Source organism: Schistocerca serialis, chromosome 2, assembly GCF_023864345.2.
Source record: "Schistocerca serialis cubense isolate TAMUIC-IGC-003099 chromosome 2, iqSchSeri2.2, whole genome shotgun sequence".
Classification (NCBI taxonomy): domain Eukaryota; kingdom Metazoa; phylum Arthropoda; class Insecta; order Orthoptera; family Acrididae; genus Schistocerca; species Schistocerca serialis.
The window spans coordinates 403,400,976-403,421,549 of record NC_064639.1 but is presented as its reverse complement, the minus strand read 5'-3'; positions in this window follow the sequence as shown (position 1 = coordinate 403,421,549).

Here is a 20,574-nt window from a genome sequence, read left to right as displayed (position 1 = left end):
TCCGAATTGAAACCACTTGGGGAGAGTTGGGACGGGACAGCACATGTTGGTCGCAAATTGGGGCAATCGGCAACGTGCGGCCACAAAGGGCTGCCGCGAGCCCCCTCCATTGAACTGGGCGTGGGCGCTGGCGGCAGCGGCGGCGTTATCAGAGCAAGGCCGGGTGAGCCGCCGGCGAAACTGCCGCGATTGATGGCGCCGCTCCACCTGTTATCACGGGCCACTTCCGCCGGCCGCGGGCTACTGGAGCACAGCGTGCGCCAAGGTGAACCATGCGGCGCATGCAGATACTCCGGTAGCTACGTAGCTTCAAAAATGTGTAAGGTGCGTCTCAAAATATACACTACTGGCCATTAAAATTGCTACACCAAGAAAAAATGCAGATGATAAACGGGTATTCATTGGACAAATATATTATACTAGAACTGACATGTGATTACATTTTCACGCAATTTGGGTGCATAGATCCTGAGAAATGAGTAACCTGAACAATCACCTCTGGCCGTTATAACAGCCTTCATACGCCTGGGCATTGAGTCAAACAGAGCTTGGATGGCGCGTACACGTACAGTTGCCCATGCAGCTTCAACACGATACCACAGTTCATCAAGACTAGTGACTGGCGTATTATGACGAGCCAGTTGCTCGGCCACCATTGACCAGACGTTTCGCCCGCATCTCGTGGTCGTGTGGTAGCGTTCTCGCTTCCCACGCCCGGGTTCCCGGGTTCGATTCCCGGCGGGGTCAGGGATTTTCTCTGCCTCGTGATGGCTGGGTGTTGTGTGCTGTCCTTAGGTTAGTTAGGTTTAATTAGTTCTAAGTTCTAGGGGACTGATGACCATAGATGTTAAGTCCCATAGTGCTCAGAGCCATTTGAACCATTTGAACCAGACGTTTCAATTGGTGAGAGATCTGAAGAATGTGCTGGCCAGGGCAGCAGTCGAACATTTTCTGTATCCAGGAAGGCCCGTACAGGACCTGCACCATTCGGTCGTGCATTATCTGCTGAAATGTAGGGTTTGGCAGGGATCGAATGAAGGGTACAGTCACGGGTCGTAACACATCTGAAATGTAACGTCCACTGTTCAAAGTGCCGTCAATGCGAACAGGAGGTGACCGAGCCGTGTAACCAATGGCACCCCATACCATCACGCCGGGTGATACGCAAGTACGGCGATGACGAATACACGCTTCCAATGTGCGTTCATCGCGATGTCGCCAAACACGGATGTGACCATCATGATGCTGTAAACAGAACCTGGATTCATCCGAAAAAATGACGTTTTGCCATTCGTGCACCCAGGTACGTCGTTGAGTACACCATCGCAGGCGCTCCAGTCTGTGATGCAGCGTCAAGGGTAACCGCAGCCATGGTCTCCGAGCTGATAGTCCATGCTGCTGCAAACCTCGTCGAACTGTCCGTGCAGATGGTTGTTGTCTTGCGAATGTCCCCATGTGCTGACTCATGGATCGAGACGTGGCTGCACGATCCGTTACAGCTATGCGGATGAGATGCCTGTCATCTCGACTGCTAGTGATACGAGGCCGTTGGGATCCAGCACGGCGTTCCGTATTACCCTCCTGAACTCACCGATTCCATATTCCGGCAACAGTCATTGGATCTCGACGAACGCGAGCAGCAATGTCGCGATACGGTAAACCGCAATCGCGATAGGCTACAATCCGACCTTTATCAAAGTCGGAAACGTGATGGTACACATTTCTCCTCCTTACACGAGGCATCACAACAACGTTTCACCAGGCAACGCCGGTCAACTGCTGTTTGTGTATGAGAAATCGGTTGGAAACTTTCCTCATGTCAGCACGTTGTAGGTGTCGCCACCGGCGCCAACCTTGTGTGAATGCTCTGAAAAGCTAATGATTCGCATATCACAGCATCTTCTTCCTGTCGGTTAAATTTCGCGTCTGTAGCACGTCATCTTCGTGGTGTAGCAATTTTAATGGCCAGTAGTGTAATATCTATTTTCAGTATATCCATTATGGATGACGAACTGACACTGTGATTTAAATTGGTGATGACTGGGTGTAATTACGCAACCAGTCGCTTTTTTGGGTTTGAGATACGATTTACTGGAGCATTAACTAGTCGTCGAGCCATTGTACGCTCATCGTCAGATGGAGATGTTACAGGAACATTACATCGTGGACCAAGTGTAGCCAGACGCTGTGGTGATGTTGCTGGAGGAAATGACCGAAATTTAGTACTCTGTAACGAAACGTTTGTGAAACGAAAACGTTATTACGTTTTAGGTAGGTTCTTCGTAACATAACGATTCGTCACCAATTACTACATTTCCGTCATTTTCGCCAGCCCCACCACCACAGCATCTAGCTACACTTGGTCCACGATATTACGTTCCTGAAACACCTCCATCTGACGATGAGCCTGCAGTGGCTCGAAAACCAGTCAATACTACAATAAATCGTACCCAAATAAATCACCAATAGTGTCTATTTGCCAGGAACTTAATTATTATAAGGTACTTATAAAAATGGTCGGACTGACGGGTATATAAATGGCAACACGTGATGAATCAGAACCTCAGATAGTTGTTAATGAAAATTATAATGTTCAGGATGCGATGTCACATGAGGAGGACAGGGTCATTCGAGGTACGAGGAAAGGACATGGGGCTGGAGATGATGGTATTTTTATAGAACTGATTGAAGTTGTAGGAGAAGCTATACAAATGAAACTAAAAAAGTATTTACAGAATGCTGGGATAAAATGGTTTCTCAGAAACGTAACATCTTTGGATTTTCTCTCCTTCACAAGAAAGGGGACAGGCACGACATACAGTTATATCAGCCTTATTTCCGTAGCGTACAAGATATTTTACCTATGTTATATAGAAGTTCAAAGAAAAAGGCAGTAGATACAGATCATCCACAGGAACGCGGTGGCTATAGCACAATAGTCGAAATTACGGAACGGAGCAGTGTGTATTAATAATTCACTATTAGCGCTCAGTTTGCTACTCAAAGACTTTGAGACAACCTTTCAATAATTTTAACAAAATTCTTGCTAACTTATTCATTCAACCTAATTCTGAATGGGAACGCTATAGGTTTCATCAGAATAGTGACAAGTTCAGAACAGCAATCAGATAAGAAGATTCCACATCACCAAAATTATTCTTTTTAACTCTAGAGGAAGTATTACGTTTTTTAGACTCGGAAATAGGAAGAGGAACTCATGTTAATAGAACGTATCAAAACGACCTTCATCTTGTTGATTGCACTACGTTTGTCCCTAGTCCAGAGGAATTCCAACAATGGATGAACCAATTGAACAGAGAAAGATGGAAAGTATTTCTGAACGTCGGTTACAATACTGTGCAAAAACTGTGTAATGAACATATCGAAAATGAGATATAACATATGAATAATGAAGTTGGAGACAGTTAAAGGCAGTCGTTGGAAACAAGACTGGATGAACACGCAAAATAAAGACTAAAAACTGCCTGCAGTTATTGTATTTAAAATTTTTGGGACATTGTTTCAGGAAACAGCATTCTAATAATATTGTAATTTATTTAGTAAACAAAGTCGCGGTCGCCTACAAGTTGTCACTTTTTATTTGTGGATGACCGTTTTCGATCATCAGATGTTCATTCCTTGCTGATAGTAGGAATCCCTGCAGGCCCGTCCGTGCTGGCGCTGAGAACTCTAGTATCACCAACGAATGTAGATCTGACGATGATCTCTGTAATAGATCGAAACCGGTCATTCAAAATAAAAAGCAACGACTTAACGCGACCACGACTGTGTTTACTAAATAAAACAGTTACAGTATTGCTAATCTAAACAGGGTGTTCATAACTAAGTTTTTCGTGTTTTTGAAAAAGAAAACGTACAAGTAATGTGTTTAATCAATTTTCATTCATGACAAGGAGACATAGAGTTTTTAATGGGAAAAGCTTTCAAAAACTTCGGAAAACTCATCGAGCATTGGAGAGATGCGTGCTAGGAACAGACTCAGGTGAATAAATCAGCGGAATAGACTGGAATGGATGACGTAATTATTACTGTGAAATGAAATGGAGGTCGGCGCATCAGATATCCAGGAGAATGAATTGCAGACGGACCTAGTAAGTTATGTGCAGGATTCGTTCCTATACTGGATACTGTACACCTTCTTTGCACTGCGCATGTCATGACTGTAGTTACACTGTTCAATTCCCTGTTGTTTCTGAGCAGCGCAGTGCATTTGCGAAGTGTGGCAGATAATGTACTCTAGTGTTACGGCAAAAGTACTGTGTTGACCATCGTTCAGTTGTTCATCACCGTAAAGGTTAAATACGAGATATGTTTAACATAAAGACGCGAATGTACGTGTAATACAGATTTCTCGGCAATGGAATGTCTGGAAGCCCGCCTTCAAACATACTACTCTCAAATGGAAGAGTCGACACAGCACTTACTTCGTCCATTGCTAGCGCAATCCCACATGTTAACAACTGAAGTCCACAAAACTGAAGTGCGTTCCGGCAGCACGCGTCAGCAAAGTTTGATAACTGCTGTACCGAACTTGCATCGCAGCAGCGATGATAGGGAAATATGTAGTCGTGGCGGTCCTTTGGCGAAAAGTATTTACTGTCTTGCTAGACTGAAAACAAATCTAACGGCGTTGACGATGTGGGGCTCCTGATCTTGGTTTGGACTTTGACCACCGGTTTTAATCGAATTTTCACTAAAATATAAGCATTACCAACACGTTTAACACCGTCAATTGCTTAGCTTACGGGAAGAATATTTTATTTTATCTGTTATAAAGGAATATTTCCACAACTGATTCGAGGTCGTCTAAATTAAAATCAGGACATATGAGGCTCAGGAGCACAAGATTTTTTGGTACAGACGCGCTGATTATTTTTTGTGTAGCCTCAACACCTTGTAACTCAGTCTTCGGCAAAACGAACTCACTTCTTACAAGGCGACAGGAAAGGTGGTACAGATTCTACTTTCAATAAAGGTTTAGCGGCAAGAAACTGCACCACGCCGAAGTGAATCTTACTCTCGCTGAATGTACATGTGTTATTATGGCGAAAGTATCACTGTTCATAACCAATACGATGTCCGTCCCCGGTAGCAGAGTGGTCAGCGCGACAGAATGGCAATCCTAAGGGTCCGGGTTCGATTCCCGGCTGGGTCGGAGATTTTCTCCGCCCACGGACTGGGTGTTGTGTTGTTCTAATCATCATCGCTTCATCCCCGTTGAAGCGCAAGTCGCCGAAGTGGCGTCAAATCGAAAGGCTTGCACCCGGCGAACGGTCTACCCGACGCGATGGGAGGTCCTAGTCACATGACATTTATTTTTACCAGTACGATCTATCACTATAGTGAGCAGACGTACTGCCCCCCCCCCCTCCCCCTCTGTCTCTCTCTCTTTCTGTCACTCACTCTCTCTCTCTCTCTCTCTCTCTCTCTCTCACACACACACACACACACACACACACACACACACACACACATTTTTCTTTCTTTTTTTTTCCCCGCTTACCGCGCTCCCTCACCCCGCCTCCTCCTCCTCCTCCGCCGGTTCCTGCGTAGTTTGAGAAGTGCTTGTGGAACTGGAAAGCTGAATGTCAACTGCAAATTTGAATAGTATGTTTCAGGTTTCTTGTCTCTGTAGAGTCGCTAACGACACTTGCTTGGATGAGACGGACCATCCTGTGGAAATTTCCCAAACAGGAACTCTAGTGCACGGCCCGCCATATCCATGTTTGTCCTGTTGGCGCACTTGTCTACTGAAGTGATTCCATACATTTTTCAGTCGCAGACCTCATTAGCTTGAGCACTCTCTTCTCTCTTAGGTGCAGCACTACGTATGGATGTAACGTGAGCGTGCATACCAGAATACGTTAACGCGGCGCTGCTCTCCTGGGTCTTTGAATTTTGTTGTTGCAGGGTCCCGTTACTGAGCTCAGTCAGTTCGATAGTACACTCAGTCTCGAAGTCTCAGCAGCACTGTTTACATGGTAGAGAAAGCTCACTTTCTAAACGAACTTGTTGATTCGCAGTGGCGGGTTCTCATTGTGAAAAGAATTTTTACAGTGGAATCAAAGTGAAACAGGAGGAAGGACTACATTCTATTTATTTGACAATTTCACGCATGGTAAAATTACAGACAAAAATGAGAAATTTAAAAAGAAAAATGAGATGCAAAACAAGTACCAGAATACACAGGGCTATTACAAATGATTGAAGCGATATCATAAATTCACTGTAGCTCCATTCATTGACATATGGTCACGACACACTACAGATACGTAGAAAAACTCATAAAGTTTTGTTCGGCTGAAGCCGCACTTCAGGTTTCTGCCGCCAGAGCGCTCGAGAGCGCAGTGAGACAAAATGGCGATAGGAGCCGAGAAAGCGTATGTCGTGCTTGAAATGCACTCACATCAGTCAGTCATAACAGTGTAACGACACTTCAGGACGAAGTTCAACAAAGATCCACCAACTGCTAACTCCATTCGGCGACGGCGATGGTATGCGCAGTTTAAAGCCTCTGGATGCCTCTGTAAGGGGAGATCAACGGGTCGGCCTGCAGTGAGCGAAGAAACGGTTGCACGCGTGCGGGCAAGTTTCACGCGTAGCCCGCGGAAGTCGACGAATAAAGCAAGCAGGGAGCTAAACGTACCACAGCCGACGGTTTGGAAAATCTTACGGAAAAGGCTAAAGCAGAAGCCTTACCGTTTACAATTGCTACAAGCCCTGACACCCGATGACAAAGTCAAACGCTTTGAATTTTCGGCGCGGTTGCAACAGGTCATGGAAGAGGATGCGTTCAGTGCGAAACTTGTTTTCAGTGATGAAGCGACATTTTTTCTTAATGGTGAAGTGAACAGACACAATGTGCGAATCTGGGCGGTAGAGAATCCTCACGCATTCGTGCAGCAAATTCGCAATTCTCCAAAAGTTAACGTGTTTTGTGCAATCTCACGGTTTAAAGTTTACGGCCCCTTTTTCTTCTGCGAAAAAAACGTTACAGGACACGTGTATCTGGACATGCTGGAAAATTGGCTCATGCCACAACTGGAGACCGACAGCGCCGACTTCACCTTTCAATAGGATGGTGCTCCACCGCACTTCCATCATGATGTTCGGCATTTCTTAAACAGGAGATTGGAAAACCGATGGATCGGTCGTGGTGGAGATCATGATCAGCAATTCATGTCATGGCCTCCACGCTCTCCCGACATAACCCCATGCGATTTCTTTCTGTGGGGTTATGTGAAAGATTCAGTGTTTAAACCTTCTCTACCAAGAAACGTACCAGAACTGCGAGCTCGCATCAATGATGCTTTCGAACTCTTTGATGGGGACATGCTGCGCCGAGTGTGGGAGGAACTTGATTGTCGACTTGATGTCTGCCGAATCACTAAAGGGGCACATATCGAACATTTGTGAATGCCTAAAAAAACTATTTGAGTTTTTGTATGTGTGTGCAAAGCATTGTGAAAATATCTCAAATAATAAAGTTATTGTAGAGCTGTGAAATCGTTTCAATCATTTGTAATAACCCTGTATAAACAAACTAGAATAAATAGCACATGAATATTTAAATATGTTATTTGTCTCATGGTGCCATCAGACCAGTGCGTCCAAGAAACTTAATCACTGAATATCCTCTGAAGAGGCCGTTCCAATCCCCTTGAAATCCTTTTACTGGACGTTCACTAATAATGCGTACATCCGACTACAGCGTATTGATTCGTTTTAGCTTGAGCTGTAGTCTATCTAGCTATACACTATCGTACGTTGCAATTAAATCAACAAAAATGATACACATTTTCAAGCCTCTTTCAACGTCTATTTCAATAAATGAATTCAGAGCTGTGACCGGCCTACAGCTACTTCCATTTGATCTGGATTTATGCTGCACCGGAGATGCTATGCTGTCGGCTGTTGTACATATATACTCTTCTGTAAATAATTTTTTTCTGATGATTTACAGCATATACTGAACGATACAGTTGAACAGTAACTTGTTGTGTTATTGCTAAGTTTCCCTGGTTTTAGGATTTTGTGTGTGAGCCATTTTAAACAGTTGCGGGTTTATTGTAGCACACAGACTGTGTGAGTGGAATTGTATTAGCCTCCTCCCAGCCTGAAGGCGTAAATTCCTAATAAACGCACGATGAGTTCCATCATATAACGCAGCCTTCCTCGCTTTTCATTGCTGTAGGAATCTCGTCTTCAGTTAACGGATGGATATGATTTTGATATTCCTTGAGTTTTTTGTGAATATCATCCTTCATAAAAATACTGTAACTGAATCGTGCACCTCATAGCAGTGTGTTGTGGAATAAATGCATAAGTTAATCTCGAGGGTGAAAAGTGCGTAAAATAGGAACGTTACCGTGACCACCTGTTAGTACTTACGGAAAGCTTAGACTGTGTACCCGGCAAGATGTTTCGTATCCTTTTTATTTTTCCTCTCGTTTCATACTCCTTCATTCACAGTGCAAACAACAACTACACTCCTGGAAATTGAAATAAGAACACCGTGAATTCATTGTCCCAGGAAGGGGAAACTTTATTGACACATTCCTGGGGTCAGATACATCACATGATTACACTGACAGAACCACAGGCACATAGACACAGACAACAGAGCATGCACAATGTCGGCACTATTACAGTGTATATCCACCTTTCGCAGCAATGCTGGCTGCTATTCTCCCATGGAGACGATCGTAGAGATGCTGGATGTAGTCCTGTGGAACGGCTTGCCATGCCATTTCCACCTGGCGCCTCAGTTGGACCAGCGTTCGTGCTGGACGTGCAGACCGCGTGAGACGACGCTTCATCCAGTCCCAAACATGCTCAATGGGGGACAGATCCGGAGATCTTGCTGGCCAGGGTAGTTGACTTACACCTTCTAGAGCACGTTGGGTGGCACGGGATACATGCGGACGTGCATTGTCCTGTTGGAACAGCAAGTTCCCTTGCCGGTCTAGGAATGGTAGAACGATGGGTTCGATGACGGTTTGGATGTACCGTGCACGATTCAGTGTCCCCTCGACGATCACCAGTGGTGTACGGCCAGTGTAGGAGATCGCTCCCCACACCATGATGCCTGGTGTTGGCCCTGTGTGCCTCGGTCGTATGCAGTCCTGATTGTGGCGCTCACCTGCACGGCGCCAAACACGCATACGACCATCATTGGCACCAAGGCAGAAGCGACTCTCGTCGCTGAAGACGACACGTCTCCATTCGTCCCTCCATTCACGCCTGTCGCGACACCACTGGAGGCGCGCTGCACGATGTTGGGGCGTGAGCGGAAGACGGCCTCACGGTGCGCGGGACCGTAGCCCAGCTTCATGGAGACGGTTGCGAATGGTCCTCGCCGATACCCCAGGAGCAACAGTGTCCCTAATTTGCTGGGAAGTGGCGGTGCGGTCCCCTACGGCACTGCGTAGGATCCTACGGTCTTGGCGTGCATCCGTGCGTCGCTGCGGTCCGGTCCCAGATCGACGGGCACGTGCACCTTCCGCCGACCACTGGCGACAACATCGATGTACTGTGGAGACCTCACGCCCCACGTGTTGAGCAATTCGGCGGTACGTCCACCCGGCCTCCCGCATGCCCACTATACGCCCTCGCTCAAAGTCCGTCAACTGCACATACGGTTCACGTCCACGCTGTCGCGGTATGCTACCAGTGTTAAAGACTGCGATGGAGCTCTGTATGCCACGGCAAACTGGCTGACACTGACGGCGGCGGTGCACAAATGCCGCGCAGCTAGCGCCATTCAACGGCCAACACCGCGGTTCCTGGTGTGTCCGCTGTGCCGTGCGTGTGATTATTGCTTGTACAGCCCTCTCGCGGTGTCCGGAGCAAGTATGGTGGGCCTGACACACCGGTGTCAATGTGTTCTTTTTTCCATTTCCAGGAGTGTATCACATAGTTGTCATACCTACCTACACTATATGCTTGCACGTTTCATATATTGTAAAACATGTAAGACAAACATCAAGTCAAGACATGTTTACGATGTCCCGATCTAGAACAATAACGAGGAGCGGCTTCTTAAACAGTATTCCTCCATCTCAAATCAGAGTAGGAAATTTTAAACTCTTAACCTTTGCTCGATCCTTCTCTCAATCTTTGTCAGGAAGCAGAATGTAACAGTTGTGAAACACCTACAATCGTAGATTGAACGAGGAACACAGATTTTTGGTCTTAAACCATTTGGTTTGCCTGAATATGAAATCTACGTAATTTTTTTCCGTTCTTTGACATATTGATTGTTGTGCCATTTCTGGTCCACCTACTCCACTTGCTGACAGCGTTAATTTCAGAATTACAATGCCAACCAGTTTCAACCCATTCGTAAAGCGATACATTAAAACTACCTTGAGTGGTAACAGACATCTAGGCTTACTTCTTGCTGGACTTGTTTTGAATGTATGGCGCCAAGTCGAGTAATTGTAGGGTGTACAGTCGACCCGGCTCTTTTCCACCGTTTTCTAAACGGCACGTCACTATGCTCATCCACAAGATAAGACACAATAATCCTGTACTCGTATGGTGAAGAAAAACTGCAGCAGCCTCACTAGTTCCGTTGTCAGCCTCACCAGAGTTTAGCTGGTGTCGCTAATTTAATAAAGTCTTGCTCAGAAAGTTAGTTAATGTTCTAAATAAATACCTCATTTAGGACCATTTACTTCTATTTCGCAGTTTCTTACAACATGCAATGGTACACTTAATGTCACTATTGCAGTGTGCTGTGACTGCAAGAATGGCACTTCTCTCGCGCTGGCCACCCCGACGAATCAGTGGAACAGTTTACAAATCACCCAGGAATGATGGTAAATTAACACACATTTTTCGCCGCAAGGACACCTCTGCTTTCGTTATCCCACATTCTCCCTTCCTATTAGCAATGCAGAAGGTACTTCAGAAGTGTCCCTTCCAGCCGCCCCTGAAGTTTTACGTGTGCATCAAGGTGTTCCCTTATGCACCGATACCTATGTTTTTCCATGTCTACAAGTACACATTCGTTGCTTAGACTAGTAAATTGCGATACCGAAACTTCAGCATAACACGTCTGGCTAGTTTTGCGACTTTCTAGAGTAAATCTGTCTGTTTATGTAGAACGGCTGCTTTGCATTTGACTTCCGGATTGGGAAAATTTACGTGTAATAGTACTGACATAACGTTCTACCTAATCTCGTCAATTTTGCTGCCGTTGAGATTATTGTTAAATCTCATTCAACAAAGTTAAGTATTTACCTCCATCTTAACAAAGTTTGGATGTAAACCAGGACAAAATTAATGAAATATTATGATGGATATTTTGTTGGCATATTCGTTGTATGTTCCTCAAAAGCATTCATTGCTCTTACTGCAAGGTGATAACGTCATGCTGGAAGTCCTTCATAATATCAGTGCTGAATTTTCTTAAACACTGCTTCCGCGTTTCGGCTTCCATATCGCTTTTACAGAATCTCACGATGAGCACTTCCCTACAACCAGTCGGCGAGCGCAGCTCCCGCTATGGTGAAGAGCAGGCTCAATTCTCTGTCTCTCCTCTCTACCGCCTCCTCCACCGTTGACCGCGGCGTCAACAAGCTCAGTGTGAATACTCGACTTTGCGCCATACATTCAAAACAAGTCCAGGAAGTACTAATCCAAGACATATGTTACCACTCAAGCCAGTTATAATGTATCGGTTTACAATAGGGATGAAACTGGTTGGCGAGGTCCGTACAATAATTCTGAAATGTATCGTTACATTGTCGGCAAGTAGAGTAGGTCGGCCAGAATTGACAGGACGATCGTTATACCATGACTGCAAACGGTTATGTAGATTTCACTTTCTGTGCTGTGAGTCAATAAAAATAATGCTGACAGTTGCGGATGCCCTGTCGCAAGGCAAACAACTTTCAATTTACTGTTGCGTACTCTGGACCTCGCAGAGTATATAAATCAGAAGAAGCATTAATAATATTCAAACTTTACCGCAAGCTCACGTGAACGACCAAGATTTTAATGCATGATAATTCTGAGACAGCTCATTCCTTCCTTGCCAAAAACTATAACTTTATTCCCCCTTTTTCACATTGTCCCTCTTTCTCTCAGTGTCTCTCTTTATGTTGCTCTGTGCGGCAAAAACAGCGTTTGAGTGGGGACGAGACGCAGATTCACATGTCAGCAGTCGGCATAAATATTTTAGAAGACGCGCTGGACGCGAAATTGCGATGCTACGGAATTCATCGGCTTTTAAGCCTCTTAGCAACAGCTGGTAATGCGAGTCGATGCCCGGATAGGACAGGACGGGACGGGAAATGGGAGAGAGGGCACAGAAGGATTAGGGTCGCAATTACTGGTGCCTTCTGTGCAGGTCGGCTGTCCCCAGGGCCAGCTGCTGCTGCTGCTACTCTCTTCTGCAAGCCGCGCCGTCGCCTACGCCGGACAGGAGTCTCCCAGTAACGAAGCGCTTTGAATCGGACCAGCTCTGCAGCTTTACATTTTCATCATACAAGTCTAGCAAGTACACGAAACTTACACACAGGACGCGAAAGTAAACGTTGCGGAGCATTCCCAAGCGTGTAACGCAGAATCAGATGCATCATATTTTTACTTCGTCAAGAGAAACGTGGCCAAATGAGATACAAGATCGTACCCTATGTCGTAATCGAGGCTTTGGAGGCGACATATTGGATTAGGTCGTTTGCAACTGAAGACTGTATTTGATGGCTTTTGTGTTGTAACTTTCGTGCGGCGAATATATGCTGTTCCAAAGCACCGTAACGGTGAGGATCTCTCGAAGATGCAGCTCCTGTGCGGTTTTCAAGGGAATTTTGTAACCATTCTTCCTGCAAAATAGTGACCAGCCTTCCGGCGAAATAGTGACAAATTCAGGTAACTATGATGGAGGTGAATAGCGATTAGGCACACTTATCTCCAAAGTAAACTATAAAGACTTAATAATACAAGGTTATTCTAAACGGCTGATCCAAAATGAACAAGCTTTATACCAATGAAAAGAGGAAGTTTCAAAGTTTTTTCATAATGTTTGATATCAATTTAATAATTTTCAATAATTTATAATTAATTAGTTGAGAGCCTGCAGAAGTTGTAATCGCTAGGGCTTGTACAGCAAACGCCGTCTCAGAACTTTCCATACAGTTCGCTGGGATAGTCCAAGTTCTCCACTGGCTAGAATTCCTGGGACTGCGCACAAGAGTTTCTTGAATCCGTCGGATATCATCCTCTGACAAACGAGGTCGACCTGTACTGTTTCCTTTGCACACTCTCCCAGTCTGTTTAAATTGCTTAAACCAACTGCTAATGCTTTTGCGAGTTGGTGGTTGAATACCGAATTTGGTACGAAATGCCCACTGCACTGCAATTTGCGACTAACTTTTCCCGAACTCAAGAACGCAAAAAACCTTGTGCTCCACAGTCGCCATCTCACTAACAACTAAGAGTGAAACGGAATAACCCCCCCCCCCCCCCCCAACGCCGCCGGCCAAAAACTTTGAAACTTCCTCTTTTCATTGGTATAAAGCTTGTTCATTTTGGATTTGTAGTTGAATACATCCAAATTTTTGAAAATGGATCCATCATTTAGAATAACCCTGTATGAAGAACTCGTGACTGTGGTTCACAAAACCAGTCCTGGACGATGCGAGTTGCGTCAACACTGGCTCTGTCGACTTGGAACACAGCATCACCTTCGGACGACAAGCACTGTGCCATGGGACAGACCTCAGCCAAAATGGTCACATCATCCTTGGCAGTAACGCGACATTGCAGAGTAATCATGGGATCCAATGTAACACCACGACGTAAGCTGCCCAAATCATCACCTTACCACCGCCATGTTTCACTCTTCGGACATAAATCCGTCCAGAAGAGGGAAATTGTGTGTAACATGAATCATTCGACCAAATTATTTTCTTCCTTTGCTCCCTAGTCCAGGGTTTATGGGCTCGGCGCCACGTTTTCATGTTACGGACATTCGTATCACTGACGTGCGGTTGTCAATTCCTGCTCGCCCGCCAGTTCGCTGCTCATTGAGCACCCTTCGTGTTATTCTGGTGCTACCAGTGTTCGCGACTGCGAAATTCAGTTCTGCGGTTACTTTTGCAGCTGTCGTTCTCTTATTTTTCGTTACAGTCCTTTTCAATGCCCGTCTGTCACGATTTCGCAACACACACTTTCTCCGCGTTGGAGCTTAGCGAATGATGTTTTACCACTTTCCCTGTATGCGGTATAAATCTTCGATACGTTGCCTCTTGAAACACGAAACATTTAGGCTTCGTTGGTTACGGAAGCACCCACCATATGAGAACCAACAATCATTTGAGAAACAACAATTGGCCCACGTTCGAATTCACTTAGCTCCGACATAACGCACTCACAACTACGCAGAATAGCGTTCTCATCGCGACTGACAAATGCAATGTATAGAGGGCTTTGCACAGGTGCCACTCGTAGTCAAATGCGGCAACGCATCCTCCAGACTTGGCTGGCATCTGCATTTATGTTCAACCATGCATTAAGTAACATCTGTTAACTATAGTGCAGTGGTATAGGCGCGGACTGTGATTTCCAAGTTTGGACACACACGCACATATAAAAGAATTTGTGCCTTTGTCTATAAGATCGCTTCCACTATCTGCAGTAAAGGATTCAGCACTCTGAAGTCTAGCCGGCCTTGCGACCGAGCGGTTCTAGGCGCTTCAGTCCGGAACCGCGCTGCTGCTACGGTCACAGGTTCGAATCCTGCCTCGGGCATCGATGTGTGCGATGTCCTTAGGTTAGTTAGGTTTAAGTAGTTCTAAGTCTAGGGGACTGATGACCTCAGATGTTAAGTCCCATAGTGCTTAGAGCCATTTGAATTATTTGAACTCTGAAGTCTTGTATTTCACATGTTCTAAAAATTCTGTTGCTGAACAGATGCGCTGATCTAATAAAGTGATCTGAAGGTTTTACTACACAGTGAGTGTGGTGAAATAATTTTGATCTTAAGTAGAAAACTACTGTAAATTTGTATCGCACGCAAATAGGCGTTTTTATTGATGTGTAATGCAGGCAAAACTACATAGATAGCACGTACAAGGGAAGGAATGTGCGTTTTAGTGAATTTAACTTCGCAATTTTTCACGTGCCCATTTTCGTAAACGAAATGTGTGGTTTGCACGCAAGTTATAGCCGAAAACGGCCGCTGGACGGTTCTGCGGTCGCCAATCACAATGTGGAGGACGTTCTGTGCGATGTACCCCCTCGTTTCTGAGCATGCACGAACCACGATGGAAACCGCTACTGGCGTGCTTCGTCATGAGAGACACAACCCGTGTGAACAAAGCCTACATAAACGAATACTTATGGTAACTGGAATAAAGTACAGGGGGCGATAAGTTACTCGTGTCTACAACGGAACTTACAGACAATAAGACAAGGTAAGTAAAGTCAACAACACTTCCTCTCCCTACGGAACTTCAACCCTCTTCCTCCCCCAAGACAGTGAAATCCGTCCCGATATTTACCCGGCATACTAACTATAATCCCACGCTACCTATTACACTTCATCAGGGCCCTCCCCTTCCCTTTCACTCCCGATCCCCATCTTCCTCCTTTACCCTCCCCCCAATCATTCCCCACCCCTTTTCTACTTCGTATTATTGTCCTACTCACATGTCAAACTACTACTCCCTCCGTCTTCTGGAATGGATGTCGAAGAAACATGAATGAATGGAGTAGTAATTTCGATACTGCCCATCAGACCTCTATATTTAAACCCAACACTACACTACACTACACTACCCTACCCTACCCTACCCTACCCTACCAAACGTCCAACTTATCTCCTCCACAACTATTTTTTTTTTTCAAAGAACAATTTGGTAAGTTCATCTTTTGCTGAAGTGCAGTACTTCACTTTTAAGATCAACTTTTGTTGCAACGTCTTTTGAATTTATTCTTATTGTTTTCTATTTTATCTTTTAGCTTTAATTTGTTACGATTTCATAAAAATGGAGAAAATAAAGTTTCCTTTGTACAAAACCCTAAAAATTCCTTTTACAAAAGCATGTGTAAATATTTCAAATTTTATTTGTTTTTCATCTTGTATACACACAAATCTTTTGGTTGAAGAGTGGGTTGATTTTACCGCTCATATGGGACGCGAGGGATGAAATAATGATAAAGAAAAGAAAGTCATAGTCGAGATGAGGCTCCTCTCACACGTCTTCGTGTAGTACATATTCCTGCGACGCATGGCTTGATGTACCAGCGAGAGGCCGCGCCAGTATGGGGAGCTAGCGGGCTTTTTTACATTCAGACAAGAGGGCAGCGGTTAATTTATCTGTAGATTTGCCCACTACTTTAGCTGACAATGAGATAAATGTGTTAAAGACTTCTAAGACTCTGTGAAATGCTTGACTTGCTCTTTAAGATATTAGGGAGAAGATTTTTAATATCTTATCTGAGTGACTAGCTAATTCATGTTTTTTGTTAGTGATCAACCAGCCACACATGTCTGCGTCGTTATTTTAGTGCCTGCTTGTATTAGCCACGTTGTAACAGAAAAATTGGAACATCTGACCGAATTTACAGTACCTTAGCGGTTGCGTGATTGTGCGAATGGACGTGAGTGGGACTAAGCGGGAGCGAGTGGAAAATTTCCTATTTTTAATGCTTTAGAAGTTTAAACCACGTTCTTTTCTAATTATTTTAGTACGGTCGCTGATAACCTCGATAACGAACGCATACACGTTATATAGTACCGCAGCCAGACAGCAAAACATTGTTCAATTTGTACATTGAGCAATAAACAAAGGAATCCAAGGCGAAATGTGGAAAGGGAATTAAAGTTCAGCAACAAGAAATAATGGCTCTGAGCACTATGGGACTTAACATCTGTGGTCATCAGTCCCCTAGAACTTAGAACTACTTAAACCTAACTAACCTAAGGACATCACACACATCCATGCCCGAGGCAGGATATGAACCTGCGGCCGGAGCAGCAGCGCGGTTCCGGACTGAAGCGCCTAGAGCCGCTCGGCCACAGCAGCCGTCAACAAGAAATAAAAACTTTGTTTGCGCATGACTCTGTAGTCCCGTCAGAGACGCAAATGGGTTGGAAGATGAACTGAACGGAATGGAGAGTGTCTTGAAAAAGAGATTCGGAGATGAAGATTACTTCAAACTCAATTACACCACAGTCAGGCAGCGATCGTTAACACCAAGCGTCACTTCCGCAGGCGCAGGCGCAGTCGCCCCAAACATAATGTTGTCTGCTAGCTAAGGTTGACAGCAACCAGAAAACTTTCAACATCCGGTGGATATCATGATACTTCTACCAATTCATCTGGTTCGACCAACGATCTACCCGAACCTTCCTGGAGTGCTCGAACAATATCAATTAGTAAAACAACTCATGCTGATCGAAAAATACCTACTCCTATCAGATGTGTAGTAGAGTATTCATAAACAAACCTCACCCATAAAAAACGACACAGCCAACATAAGAACGGGTGTTATAGCTACGTGGTAACGAAATGTCTACCTTATGCAGAGTGTCCCTTTTGTCTTGATCACTCAAAATAACTTTTTGCCCAGAAGTAAAATAAGAAATGTACCGAGCAAATTTTGTTCATTTACAAGGGGGACGTTAACTACGATTATTGCCTTCCTTGTAACTTTGTTCGTTTCGAAGGTACGAGCAGCAGTACGTCTTGTTTAAACAGCACTTTTTATTTATTTACTTTTTTTAATTTGGCAATGCACTTCCTCTCTTGAACACCTGTACAAAAACATATCACTGTGTATTATTTACGTACACACGAAATTATTAAAAACGTAATACAAAACTTACTTTGACTTTCCTGTACTAGCACATAGTGCACGTAGCTGGGGTAAAGTTACTCGTTCAGTTTCTGGAGTTGATAGCAAACAAATGGAAATGCGAGGAAAACGCGCATCGGTCATTCAGTCAATCGTCTTCTGTTGAAAGTCTGTGCGAGTCCCATGTGCACCAGCGAAGACAAGGTACAAATGCTACTCTTCTATGGACAATCTAAGCAGAATAGTAACTGCAATAATGATTTCTTATTTACAATACGGGTACAACTAGTATACTAGTATAGCTCACGGCAGTCCATCACGAAAAAAAAAATCATTTTTGTTTTATTGCGGTTGGAGGATGAAAAATTTATAAGTTTAACGTCCCCTTGACAGCGCACTCATTACAGTATTGTGGTTTAACGTAGGCGTCATACTACTAAGGAACTGTATAGAAAGCGATGTCCGGACAAGCACATGCGAGCACACGACATCTTCAATAGGAGACTGCCATTCCTAAACCCAGCGCAGATCGCATTCTAACACGACACCAGTTCCTTCCTTATCACGTACAGTAACTCCAAGAATTGCATGGAAATGATTTCCAGTGCCAAAATTGCTTGCGTTCCCTTGAAAACTGCCATGCGAAGACGGCTTCGTGCCGAAGTTGGGCAAGGCTTGACGAATCCCATTACGAATGACTACGACAACCATAATTAACCCTGCTGTTCTGTTCACTTTTACTTGACATATATACTGTTCGGGTCAATATGACCCGACATATCAAAATGCTTTAGAAACATAAATTTTGGTACAGTTTTAGCTATCGACATTGTTGTTCTATTCCAGTACCTTGTTAGTAATAATAATAATAATAATAATAATAATAATAATGGTAATAATAATAATAATAACAATGCATACAACTTTATTGAGGGATATTTTTCATTTAAATATGCACATAAATTTGAAACAACAGACAGTTTCCATTACAGGCATTCAACTTAGAAAGCACTACAGTTTTTCCATACTTCTATTCTTATTGTTGACAGTTTAGACGTAAGTATTGACATTTTCTAACAACAGACAGTTGTCATTACAGATATTCATCTTAGAGCACACTACAGTACAGAACACACTACAGTTTTTTTATTACATTCCAACATAGAAAGCACTACAACTTTAGAATCCTCTCTTCTTACTGATTGTAGTTTAGGCACAAGTATTCACATAAATTTGAAACAACAGAATTTTCAATACAATCATCTTATAAAATACTACAGTTCTTTTCTTACTGCTTGCACTGTGGACACAAGTAGGTTACATGTTTCTTGCAAATATGTTTACTACATTTTCCACACACCATGTTTGTTTTATTGTCATTACTTGATGGACAGAACTTACAGCGTGCACGTTTTGTAGATTTTCTTGTTGTTACCGATTCTGACACACCACCCACATCATTCGGGTTTTGGATGCTTGTGACCATTCTCAAAGAATCTTCTGTTCTTGGGAAATGCGTTCTTGATGCAATATGTTCTTTTATCAGTGACTTTCCAAGTTCCTCCAAGAATATTCTCCTTCTAGTCAATTTGCTTGCATTCCAATTAGGGTCAACCGAAATCCACAAAACGTATGCATTATAAGCAGAAACATCAAGAATATTGTAGAAAACTATCATTGGCCACCTATTACTTTTTCGTTTGCATGTATATGTACCTAATAACTGATCAAGCGTGTCTACAGCACCTTTGGTTGAATTATAGTCCAAAATCATTTTTGGCTTCTTATCAGCCCTGTCACTGATTTCCGCATCATGGTGGAGAGTGCTCATAAGTACAACATTCTTGTGTCTCTTAGGAATATAATTAACCACAGTAGTGTCATTTGTGAAGTAAAATGAAGAGCTGTGTACCTCCTTGTTGGTCATTTTGTGTGGAAGCTCCGGCTTATTTTTCCGTATAGTTCCCAACATAGTCAATTTCCTTTTCAGAAGCAGCTGCCCCAAATTGTACGACGTAAAAAAGTTGTCACACGTGATATTCTGACCACGTAACTCAGAAGTGAGATCAGATACCACCCTCATTCCCTGATTTCTTTCTGGTGCCGCTCCACTCACCTTTCCTGTATAAATTTGGGCTTTCAGTACGTATGAAGTTTTGCTGTCACACATGGTCCATATTTTGATCCCATATTTTGCCGGTTTACTTGGGATATACTGCTTGAATGGACAGCGACCTCTAAATGCTACTAACTGCTCGTCAACAGTAACATTTTCTCCTGGATTATACAGTTTAGGAAGGACCTCTACCCACTTCTCCCAAATACTACGAATTGCGGCAAGTTTGTCAGTACGTCGTCTTTCCTCTCTAGTAGATTTCTTGTCAAATCGCAGGACACGTGATATCTTACAGAATGTTTCATGAGACATGGTTGCTCGAAATATGTTTCGCCCAGTATCTTTATCCCACAAACTTTTTGTAGACTCCCCATGAGATCGATATACACCCGCTAGGAGTAAGAGTCCTAAGTATGCATGGAAAACAGAACCATCAATATCTGTCCACTGTTCACCATAAACTCGCTGCCCTTCAATATTTGTCATCTCTATTATTTCATTTTGAAGCGCTGTGTGAAATACTGCTTCAAATGAACATTTTACATCAGATATTCTGCTGACTGCATACCTGGTAACTCCTGGGGTACTCTTGATGATGTTCGAAGCTGGTAGGCGACCATGTTGTG